The sequence below is a fragment of the Protopterus annectens genome, chromosome 2.part0 (assembly GCF_019279795.1).
Source record: "Protopterus annectens isolate FY-2018-M chromosome 2.part0, PAN1.0, whole genome shotgun sequence".
In the NCBI taxonomy this organism is placed as follows: Eukaryota; Metazoa; Chordata; order Ceratodontiformes; family Protopteridae; genus Protopterus; species Protopterus annectens.
The window spans coordinates 965674749-965687572 of NC_056728.1; the positions used below are offsets into that span (position 1 = coordinate 965674749).

Sequence of the window (12824 nt, forward strand, 5' to 3'; positions counted from 1 at the left end):
TTAGTTGTCTTCTCTCGCCTTCTTTCTTGCTTGATGGGTTCGGAGCCGACTCGGCACTTGCTAAGCTCAAGAGTCACTTTTACCAGCTCGAGGCAGCCCCATATCCCATGATGCAAGGCGGTAACACCGTACCCAGATCTCGTTTGATGACAAAAGGGCAATAGCACCAAGCATAAACACTTCCCAAAGGAAGAAAGCAGAAGAAAAACCTGCAGGATGGAAGAAAGACCAGCTCTGTATGGTCTTTCAGCATAATTATACCTTGTAGAAAAAGGTCTGTCCAGGCCTGGGGGAAGGAGGGAGGGTCGCAAGAAAGAAGGCGAGAGAAGACAACTAACATGGAACGTTATGGTAGGTACATAACTTCTTAATGTTAAGTTGTCAATCTCGCCTTCATTCTTGCTTGATGGGACCGCGTCCTAGCACCTCTATCCTGGGTGGCTCAATGGAACAGACTCTTGAGGACTGTAGAGCCAAAACTGGCTCTGTCCCTGGAGGCCAAGTCCAATTTGTAATGGGAAACAAAGGTATGAGGAGTGGCCCAAGTGGCGCTGCACAAATAGTGTCTAAAGGAAGTCTAGCTTGAAAGGCTGTAGAAGTAGCTAAGCTTCTAGTTGAATGTGCTTTAGGTTTTGAGCACAGCTGTTTTCCCTGAGCTGATAAATTTCAGAGATGACAGAAGAAAGCCATCTAGATAAGGTAACTTTAGAGACAGGAAGGCCTTTCTTGTTATCAGCATAGGAAACAAAGAGTTGATCGGATTTCCTAAATTGTTTAGTTCTGTCCAAATAATATCTGAGTTGGCGATGGACATCAAGATAATGTAGTTTTTGTTCTGATCTGTTTGAATAGTTTGGAAAAAATACAGGGAGATCAATGGATTGATTCAAATTAGTCTTTGAGGCGACTTTAGGCAAAAAGGTCGGATTAGTTCTCAATGATACTCTGTCTTTGTGAAAGACCAAATAGGGGGGTCGAACCGATAGAGCATGAAGTTCAGACACCCTCCTGGCAGATGTAATAGCTACTAGGAATAAGGTTTTCCATGAAAGAAATTTCAGGGAGCAAGAAACAGCTGGCTCGAAGGGGGGAAGAATCAAGGATGTCAGCACTAAATTTAGATCCCACTGAGGGGGAGGACTCCTGACTGGAGGTTTCAGGAGGAAAATTCCTTTTAAGAAGGCTCTACAAAGCCTGTGGGACATAATATTGTGATCTGCGAACCCGACATGAAAGTTCGAGATAGCAGCCAATTGAACTCTAACTGTGGAAGAAGAGGATCCTGCATGAAAAATCTCCGCTAAGAAATCCAAAACTGCCTGAACTGGAGCAGTGAAGGGATCAATATTTTTGGCTTTAGCCCAATAAGAGAATCGTTTCCATTTGCTTGTATAAATCCTCCTGGTAGAGGATTTTAAGGAAGCTACTAGAATGTCTCTAACGGGGTTAGAGATCAAAGGAAGCCTGGCTAAGGAAGGAAGTGGAGCAACCATGCTGTAAGGTTGAGAGAAGGTATAGACCGGTGCAGCTGACCGGATTGGTGAATCAGAAGATCTGGCACTGGGTCCAGATGCCACGGCTGCACCAAAAGGTGACGATGGAGGAACGGGAAACAAATTTGTCGAGGCCAATAAGGAGCAATGAGAATCATTTTGGCTCTCAAAATGGTTGCTTTCTGGATAACTTGAGGGATCAGAGGAAATGGAGGAAAAGCATAAAGAAGTCCCTGGGGCCAATCCTGGGTCAGAGCGTCTCTGGGGGGATGGCCTGGTAGAGGGAAGAGAGAGAGAAGAAGTCTGGGCATTTGCTGTTTTGGGGAGTAGCAAAAAGATCGCAACACGGGCGACCCCATTCCAGAAAAATCTCTTCCACTATAGATTGCTTGAGAGACCACTCGTGAGGCATGAGAATAGCTCTGCTCAATCTGTCCGCTAAAATGTTGGTTTTCCCAGGGATGTGCGTTGCTACCAGAAACCGATGAGAGGAGATCACCCATTGCCAAAGTCTGAGCGCTTCTCGACACAAGGGGTAGGACTTGGTTCCGCCCTGTTTGTTGATATACCAAACTACAGACATGTTGTCTGTGTGGACTGCAATTGTCCCTACGGGAAGAAAGTCGTTGAGGGCTTGCAACGTTAAAAGCACTGCTCTCATCTCCAGGACATTTATGTGCAGGTGGTACTCGAACGGTTGCCACGTCCCATGAACCATCCTGCCCTGATAATGCCCCCCCCACCCGATCAGGGAGGCATCCGTGGTGACAGTGGCTACCGGGGATGGGGTACAAAGTGTCTGCCTTGGTGAATCTGGGGAGATGTGATCCACCAAGCAAGATGATTTTTGCAAATCTGTGTCACCAGAATTTGGTGACGCATTGGAAGTTGTTGGTAAGACCACTGAGTGAACAACATCCACTGAAGAAGGCGCATGTAGAAGCGAGCCAGGGGAAGAAGAGTAATGGCCGCAGCCATGAGGCCTAATACCTTTAGAACCATTTTGGCCTGTACTTTCTTGTTGGCTAGAATGATCCTGACATGACTTTGAATGTCTGAAACTCTTTGATCTGTAAGGGTAGCTGATATCCGAACAGTGTTTAAGTTTGCGCCTATGAAAGTAATAGACTGGCAGGGTGATAAGGATGACTTTTCGAAGTTGATCGAGATGCCCAAATGAGAACAAAGATTTATTGTGTAATCCCTGGCTTGAACAAGCTGATGCCTGGTGGTGGCTGAAAGGAGCCAGTCGTCGAGATACGGAAACACCTGGAATCCTTGACATCTCAGGTGAGCCGTGACCACTGCCATGCATTTGGTGAACACTCTGGGGGCTGTAGTGAGACCAAAGTGCAGGGCTCTGAACTGGAAATGACTGGACCCCAGCCGAAAGCGGAGAAATCTCCTGGAGCGTCTGTGAATTTTTATGTGATAGTATGCATCCTGAAGATCTATTGAGCACATCCAGTTGTCCTTCTGTAAGAAGGGCAGAATTGACTGAAGAGTGACCATTCGGAATCTTGTCTTCCTCACAGACTTGTTGAGTCTGCTGAGATCCAATATTGGTCTCCAGTCTCCGTCTTTTGGGGACCAAAAGAACCTTGAGTAGATTCCGGCTCTGAATGGTCTGTTGTAACTGGCTGAATGGCTCTTTTTTGCAGTAGTTTTAAGACTTCTAACTCTGCAATTTCCCTTAGACCGGGTGGTACATCTGGAAGGGAATTTGAGGGATAGAAAGGACTTTCCTCGAAAGGAATTATGTAACCCTCGGATATGATCGACTGTACCCATCTGTCTTGAGTGAGGGAACGCCAGGCTTCTGGGTACAGCGATAGTCTTCCCCCGACTGCCTCCAAGGAGGGACAGCCGGGCAACATCTCAGGGATGCTGAAAAGGCTTGTCAGAGAGAGACTCTCTGTTTCCCTGGTTTTGTGGACCCTCTGCCTCTAGAGCGGCGTCTGTTGTTGTTACCCCTCTGCCTCTAGGGGTAAACTGACCACGTGAATCCGGGCGTGACTCCTTGGGATTTGGAACCACATTTTCCCACCCTTCTGTCCTTTGGGGTAAGGTCTAGAAGGGGTGGAAAACGGACTCCTGACAGAAAGAGTTTTGCCGTCCTGCTCACACCTGGTCAATGTTTCCTTCACTTGAGGGCCAAACAAAGCTGACCCATCAAAGGGAGAGTTTGTGAAGGACGCCTTAAAGGGATCTGCAAAATTACATAGCCGCATCCAGGCTTGGCGTCTAAGAGCCACACCTGTACCTGCGGCCCTACACGCTCCATCAGCAGCATATGATATTAGCCGCATGGAGGAGTTTGCAATGGAGTTAAGGGTTCCTAGCTGCGAAGCAATTTTTTCCTGAGCCCCTGCAGCTGTAGGATCCTGCACAACTTCACCTAGCTCCTTAAGGATATCCCTTTGGAGTCTGGTGAAGTGACATAGGTAGTTCAGCGAACGCATAGCAAAGGTCGCTGAAGAAAACATCCGCTTACCATAACTATCCATGGTCCTAGAGTCCTTATTAGGAGGATGGACAGGTACGGAAGGATCTGCAAGTTCCTTCTTGGTGGCAGCCGCCACCACCATGGCATCAGCGGGGACACCTTTTGTGAGGAATTGCTTGTCCGACGGGGCAGTAATAAATTTAGAAGGCCTCCTAGGGACTGGCTCTACAGAGTCAGGAGCAGCCCACGCCTTTCGGGCAATAACCTGCATAAGGGGGTCGAAAGGCAGAGACACCCAGGAGGTGGAGGGCCGAGATCCAAATGCCTCCAGGTATACTGACTCATCCTCAGAGGGATTATTGTGGGCCAGTTTCCCCTCTGTCTAAGGAGTTCTAGGATGTCTGAGAAGGAGACATCCTCAGAGGGGGATCTTGGGGATCCTTCTGACTCATCTAAGTCAGTATCTGAAGTGATAGACTCGGGGGAGTCTACGTGTTTCCTCTTACAAGTCCTCTTCCGCGGAGGATCTCCCGACAAATCAGGAGAATCCTCGGAAGAGGGGGATATTCCCAGTGGGGAAACCTGAGGCGGAGGATCTCTGGGTCCTGTAGCAAGAGAAGTGGCAGAGATGTCAACAGGCACTATAGAGGGAGGAGCTAAGGGAACAGACTGCTGGCTGAGACCAGTGGCCAGCACACTCTTCATCACCTCGAAGGCTCCCCTCCCAGGCAGGTCCGAGAAAACCCGCTCCGAAGAACTAGGAACTCCAGGGCCCACCGAAAGGGAAGGCTCCGAGGCAGATGTCGGAGCCGAGCTCACCAAGGCCGAGGCTCCAAGGGGAAGAGCGGGCTCGGACAAGGGTCCGATGCCACTCACCCCCTCGGAGGAGACCAGGGAAGCCTGGCCACCGAATCCCTCTAAGGAAGGTCTCGAAGAGGAGATAAGAGTAGAGGCTGAAGGAACAGAAGGGGGTATCTGTCCCTCAGCCGTAGCAGTAACCATTCCCAAAGACTCCAACTCCAAACTCTGGGGTAGAGTCGAAGGAGGAACTGCAATGGGGTGTGGACCAATAGTAGTCTGCTGAGACGGACTATGTAGCATTTGGGCCAGTGCCTGTGACTTAAGTAATCTACTGACCACTCTCTCTAAATCATGGTCAGAAAGCCTGGAAGACCTTGAAGATCGGCTCCGATGGCTCCGTTCCGAGAGGAGAGGCGAAGCCGGAGCCGAAAGTATCGGCTCCAAGGAAGGGGACCTAGACCTCTTCCTCGAAGGAACCATCGGAGCCGATGAAACCACAGAAAGTGTCGGAGCTGACAACTTATCGGCGCCGACAGGTAGCTTCGATGCATCGGCTCCAGCCGGAGCCGTAACGGTGTCGGAGCCGATCGGAGCCGACACCGATGCCTGAGCCACATGGTGGTCGGAACCGATCGGAGCCGACACCGAAGTGGTCGAACCAGAATCGGCACCGATAGCCATCGGTGCCGAAGGTTTATGTAAAGTACAGTCGGCTCCAGCCGGAGCCGATCTCGACTCTGAAAGAGTCGGAGCAGAGGCCACAGGCTTGGACACAGAAGCCTGGGCCTTGGAAGACTTTGAAGTCTTAGATGGAGCCGACTTAGCCGGGGAGCCCTCCGGCTTAAGAAGGCCCCTCAAAATTAATTTATTTCTTCTTTCCTGCAGGACTCTCTGGCTGAAAGAGTGACAAATAGCACAGGAGTCCTGCAGGTGAAGAGGCCCCAGGCAGTAAAGGCAAGAAGTGTGACCGTCTGTCAGAGACATCTTCTGACAGCACGAGTCACACTTCTTAAAGCCTGAGACCCTTTCCTTAGACATAATGAATCACACACACACAACACTAGTCCAAGAAATTAAATTATATAAAACTATCAATAACAGACACACACACCCTAACAAGGGGGGGATGGGATGGGAGAAAGTCTGACTACAAATTTTTAAGGAGTCAGGGAAAATCTTGTCAGAAAAGGACTAAAACTGTATTAAAACTAATTATCTAAAGTTTTTTCTGAAGAAAGGGGCAAAAGTAGTAATATAACAATCACTTACCAGGAGCTGGTAAAAGGAGGACCTCATCAGCGAAGCGGCAAACGAGATCTGGGGACTTACCGCCTTGCATCATGGGATATGGGGCTGCCTCGAGCTGGTAAAAGTGACTCTCGAGCTTAGCAAGTGCCGAGTCGGAGCCGAGGATCGTCTCCGAACCCATCAAGCAAGAATGAAGGCGAGATTGACAACTTAACATTCAACGTTTTGAAAGTATGAAATTTAAATAAAAAAAAAAATTAATGTCCCCCTCCATAACCCCTGCTAATTAAATATACCAACTCTGAGATCGCAGTACAGCTAGGAAAACGGTTAATATACCATTCTGCACTGTACAGCGATCTCCATTTAAACTGTTTGAACTTTCAAAACATTGATCGTATGGTCTTGAACGTAAGAAATTCAACGTTTTAAAAGTTCAAAATTTAGAAGTAGACCCATTAAATATATATGGGTCTACTTCAAAAAAGAAAAATCCCACTTACTCTATTTCTTATGATCAAGAAGAAAGCATTGAAACCTTACATACACAAAACTTCAAATCAACGAAAACGTCAACCAGGAAAGGAACCACTTTGCCACCAGGACAAAATACACAAATCAAAGCATGTCAAACCCACCAAACTGGGAGGCTTCGCCCTCCCCAACTAAATATATCAACTCTGAGATCGCACTATAGTGGGGAAAAGGGCAAACTCCCTCATGTGGCCAAGTGGTTCCTTTCCCAGTTGATGTTTTCGTTAATGTGAAATTTCGTGCATGTAAGGTTTTGATGTTTTCGTCTCAATCATAAGTGATTCGAGTAAGTGGGATTTCTCCCTTTTAAAGTAGACCCATACAGATATATATATATATATATATATATATATATATATATATATATATATATATATATATATATTACACACACACACATAGCCACACCCACACACAATCGTATTATATTGTACTGTCCAGTTAGCACTGAATGTAGGGCGATATACAAGTACACCTTTAGTGTACTGTAGAGGAAATTACCTGTGCTTTAGTAACAGGCTGTTAATCTTACATTAACCATCAAATGGCAAACCACTATCCCTAATAATAAATATGGACAAGGTTTCATAAATTTTGTGAATCCCAACTCCACTGAACAAACTGTCAACTTTCCCACTACAGACTCTAATGTCACTGACCTTGTCCTTATCAACATAACCCAGACCTGCACCCTACCTGCATCTCCACCTTCCTAGTTAAACACAATGAATATGCATTCTACTCCTTTAAAACCTGTGGCAGTTCTCTAACAAAACCCACATTCTGTAGGATTTATACTAAGCAAACATGTTACTGTCCTCAGGTGACCTACAATAGTTCTTAAGTAACTGTGCTCTTGCCAAATTCATTGCCACAGCTGCATGTTTACTTCTGACTTCTAAGTGCACCTAAACAGCTGTAATGAGAAGATCATCTCTATCCACTCTAGATACAGTGAGAAACTTAAGAGCAGAGTCTTATGATGGGACTCTTACATTAGCAAACACTGTACAATAAAAAGAGAAACTGCATACTATATATAGCAAAGCTCCAAATACCAAAAAAAAAAAAAAATTACAAGACAGCTTGCCAGGAACATCAAGTGTATTATTAAAATATACAAGTCTGAATATGAACTTAGGATTGTTACCTCCACTAAAGACAGCAATATCTTCAACTATGTTAAGGCACTTAGAAGTAATACATAGTGGTGCTTACAACTTGTACAATATTGCATACTCTAATCCCAAGTCAATATGTTATGGTACACATTTAGCTCCAACCACATGCATATCCACCTTGTTTTGCTTTCCAATATGCCAGTCTTCTCCACCCCAACATAATTCTTGATCAAATCATGTTTGCTCTTGCCAAAACCAAGAACTCTACATCCACAGGTTCATAGGTTGGTACTAGGCTATCGGCCCTAGGGCCTATACAAGCCTAGCCATAACAATTCCCTGGATATTTCTTCCCACAATATTTACTTCCCTGGAACATCTGTCTAGCAGGGCAACTGACGTGATCCCCAGGGGGAATTTCCTATCTCCCATCCAATCGTCAAGGTTTCTTCTGAAGATGGCCAATGAGGCACTCTGCTTGATATGTATGGGCAGTCTATTCCAAAGTATGGGGAGTTTCTGGGTCAGGAACCTATCCCTCCAGCATGCTTTGTTCATTGTGATAGCAAGGTTTAGATCCCAGGAGCATGTGGCTCTGAGAGATTGGGATTTCTTTAAGTGGAGCATGTCCAACAGCTTTATTCGTTTGATGCTTCAGTCTCTTTCATTTATTCTTTCACTTCTATTTGTCATTTTCCAACTTAGCTGTTCATCATATTGATTTAATACTACTACGTTTTACAGCCCCTTTTCAACTTCTGAAAGCATCTAGTCTATTTTTTCTTCTAGTTTAGTGGAAGCCATCGTTTGCACCAATGCTGCACATAGGTTTGCTTCCAGCAGATCAGCCTCGAGATTCATTTCATCCAGAACTCATACTTCTCTTTTTTTAGTTGATTTTTTTTTTGTTTGTTTTTGCAGATTTTTTTTTTTTTTTGCTGACATTAAAACAGAGTATTTGCTAGTCAATAACTGAATGCATCCCAAATGTACAACTCTTATCTACTATGTTTTATACTTTCTTAGTTTTCACACTGGGAGATCTTTAGTGTTCTTCTCAATCAGCCAACATTTTGGGAGTCTTGTCATGCATATCTTTAAAGTTAAATGTCTCTTATAAGCACAACTGCTCTGCTTTGGGGCATCCCAGACCTTTGTTTGGGAATACCCAAAGTCCCACGCTGACATACCACAGACAAAAAGTCCAACCAGTGAAAAAATAGCAAACATCAAATAAGTTTAAGATCAAAATGTAACAGACTAAATCCCCCGAAGGAGTACTTGTATGCACTCCTCCACTCATGAGCTCGCACAGCAGACTACAACAGACGGATTTAATTGAGTGACAAGAACAAACAGGAAATGCCAGACCATATGTCGGCCTTTATACTGAAATGCTACCATGGTGGGGAAGTGGACTGGCTCATAATTGGGTGGGACATAGGACTCTGCTACTACAGAGATCCAACTTTTTCAGATGATTTGGTCTTGATAAATGTGCAAAAGACACTTTTAAAGCAGGAAAGCTGCAGCACCAAGAAAACATCAGTTAGGGACAAGAATGTGATATAAAAGAACTTGAGCAAGAGGGGGTATATAAATATTTGGGAATCGAAGAAGGATCAACAATAAAACATGAACAAATGCAAATAAAACTCAGTAAGGAATATTCTAGAAGACTTAAATTAATCCTGAAAACAGCACTGACACCTAGGAACAATGTTTAAGCTACAAACCAATTTGCTCTTCCTGTCGTAACTTACAGCTTTGGAGTGACTAGCCCCAAACGGTGCTGGACAAATTAGACAGGAAAACACGAAGGATGCTTCATGCTCATCAAATAGTTTGTAAAAATAAGTGCATACCAAGACTCTATATAGTCCCCGTTCCGAAAGAGGTATGGGGCTCCTTGAATTTAATTACATGTATATCTCTGCTTATCTCACAAGACCCAAAAATAGTGAAAGTTTTGAAACACGAGGAGAATAACTCTAAGAGGACATCCCTTCATAATCTAGCAGAAGCATATCAGCATCAAGTAGGAATGGAAATCAAACCAGAAGTAAATAAAAATCAGGCAGCAACTGAATGTGCCAAAAAACAAAAGAAAGAACATAAGGTGAAGGATCAGATGAGTAGGCAAGAAATGTGGAAAATGTATAAATACAGTTGCAAGTATAGAAAACTCCTGGAACAACCTTATGTTGATCAGGATCGAATGCAGGAATGGTTAAGGAGAGGCAAATTCAAACCAAAAGATGAAAGGTTAATATTGGCGGCCCAAGATAGTGGACTACGTACACGGTTTACAAAGTCCATTGAACATGCGGGAGAAACAGACAAATGTAGGTTCTGTAAAACAGAACTGGAAACAATGCCACACCTTGTTGCTCGTTGTGACATACTAATGGCAGAAGGAGTGTATACTGAAAGGCATAATAATGTGGCTAGACTGTTGCACTGGGGACTGCGCAATCATAATACTGAAGTAGCTAAAACAACACAGGAAACACAAGCCACAAAGCATCATAGAACATGACAAAGTTTATAACACATGGGATCATCCATTACCAACAATTCAAAGGATAGATGCGAGAAAAACCAGATACAATGGTCCACGAAAAGATGACAATAGCACTGATCATTGAAATCACTATACCCAGTGACTACAGTGTTTTGTGTACAGACACACACAAAGTCGTAAAATATCAGGATTTGCAGGCAGAAACGAGAGCAGTGTGGAAGAAAGGTACCCAGACAGTTCCAGAAGTAGTAGGAGCAATGGGTCTTACAAAAAAAAAAAAACTACACTCGTGTACAGATATGTTACAGATACATGTAACTCCGTACACACTGCAGGAGGAGTCACTACTGGGAACACTGCGTGTCCTGTGAAGAACACTTCTGACTGACATCAAAGATTGAAACAATACTAAATTCATGAACTTTAATCATACTTTGACTTAGGAATGCAGTCCATTCCTGTCATGGTATTACAAACCCAAAAGATTTAGAGAAATTAAACAAAAAAAAAAAGATCCATGACTTTATGACTGCAACAGTGACTTACAGGAAGATTGTATTAAGCATGTGGAGTTTCTGTATGAACTTGTGCCTTTGGAAAGGACAAGTGGCAAACAAATGACAAGGTCTTTCTACATACAGAGTAATTCTTCTTGTCGTATGTTGCTATTTCTTCTCCTTGTCATGAAAGCAAAGTGTTAAATACCTTCAAACCTTCTTCCTTAGCAAGATGCAGAAATGTGAAATACTGTACCTTTTCATGCTTCAGGCTATTTCAGTTATGTATAAAACAAGCTTCTGGGTCAAAAACTTTAGGTTGTCTGCTAAGCCGTGTTGAAGCATCAGAATTCCTCCTGGCTGCAACTGGAGACTTTGTCTGTTGGGAAAATACAGTTGTGCGAAGAACTTAGCACAACTGCAAATGTTCCAAGTACGTTCACTGTTGCTGTCCTCGTATGTAAAATATCCTGCCAGCAGACAGCCCAGAAGTCGAACCACCTTCCAGACATGTATTCTCCCCCAGTGGCTTTGGCCAAAAAAGATGCAGCCGAAGCCATTTTCTTTAGTTTTTCTTGCCCCAGATGTCAGGTGCCCTCAAAAGGGTAGGCTAAATTATGCCAATAAGCATGCATGCACTAAAGTAAACTTTTCCTTCATCTACAAGCAAATACACCACATAGGTTGTATAGAATAGAGAAGTACAGCTAAGTCCCAGCAAAGGAAAGGGGGATGGTGGGTGGGTAACCTGGACTGCAACAGTGAATACACTCGAACATCTACATTTATGGTAGGTACACAACTGTACTATGTTCACTGTGTTTCACTGTTGCAGTCATTACAATTGGGTTGAATCCCAAAGCTAAGGTTGGGAGGCTGGGGCTAAATAGGATTAGGAGAGGCTATGAGACCCTGCAGAACTGCAGTGGCAAAGCCTGCCCTGGATTTAGAGTAGAGAGGTAAGTGATAGTGCTTTGTAAAAGTGTGCACTGAACTCCAAGTTGCAGCCTCTAAGATGTCTTTGGTTGGTACTCCTCAGAGGAAGGCTGCTGCTCTGGTTGAATGTGGCCTAATGCCCTTAGGCACTGATTTGCCATGCTGTGAATAGCAGAAACGAATGCAGTGGCCTATCCACTTTGAAATAGTCTGCTTTGAGATAGCCTTTCCTTGTGATCCTGCAGCATATGCCACTAGAAGTTCTTCAGTCTTTCTGAAAGCTTTGGTTCTGTCCAAGTAGAAGCGTAGCTGCCTGTGAATGTCCAAAGAATGCAGAAGTCTCTCACCCTTATTCTGTGGGTTTGGATAAAAGGTAGGCAAATTAATTGTTTGGTTAAGGGCCACACTGGACACTACCTTAGTTATAAATGTCGGGTTTGCCCTCAGAGAAACCCTGTCAGGATGGAAAATGATAAAAGGTTCCACAGCCATGACTGCCTGTAACTCTGAGACTCATCTTGCAGAGGTTATTGCTAGGAGCAGAGCTGCTTTCCAGGATAAGAATTTTATATCAGCTGTAGAGGCTGGCTCAAAGGGAGGTAGTGTGAGTTTTTCCAAGACATAATTGAGGTCCCCATGCAGGTATTGGTGCTCTCCTTGGAGGTCTTATGTTTTTGCCCTCTCTGAGGTATTGCCTTAGTAATGGATGCGAAAAATAGGTGGTTCTGTATTGTAATGAGCTGAAATGGCAAAGGCATGAATCTTAATTAATCAGAAGGATAGGCCTTTGTGTCCAGCATCTCAGTTAAGTATTGCAAAATCTGAGGAATATTTGGTATAATCGTGTCAATTCCTTGGTGTCTGGTTCCAAGCACAGAATCTCTTCCATTTTTCTGCATAATATTTTCTGGTGCTATGCCTCCTGGCCTCCAAAATAACATCGATCACCGCTTTAGAGAGAGGTGTGTTTTGAATGGCTACATTATCCGCCATGCTGCCAGATTTAAGGTCCTGAGTTGGCTGTGCAGGATCTGTTTTGTTGGGTCAATAAGTGAGGAATTTGAGGTAATGTCCAGGCTGGGCATTAAGACAAGTTTTTTAGGATTGGGTACCAGTGCTGGCAGGGCCAGTCTGGGGCAATCAGTATCATCTTTGGCTTCTCTTGTCTGACCTTTAGGAGTACCTTGGGGAGGAGAGGCAATGGAGGAAAGGCATATACTGTTA

The 12824-nt window shown here is 44.3% G+C and overlaps 1 protein-coding gene across 1 annotated transcript in view; it reads right to left on the reverse strand.

Annotated features, from left to right (window-relative positions):
* Positions 1-12824, reverse strand: part of BMP2K (BMP2 inducible kinase) — a gene marked incomplete in the record, with an annotated part of 1991334 nt that overhangs the window by 753697 nt on the left and 1224813 nt on the right.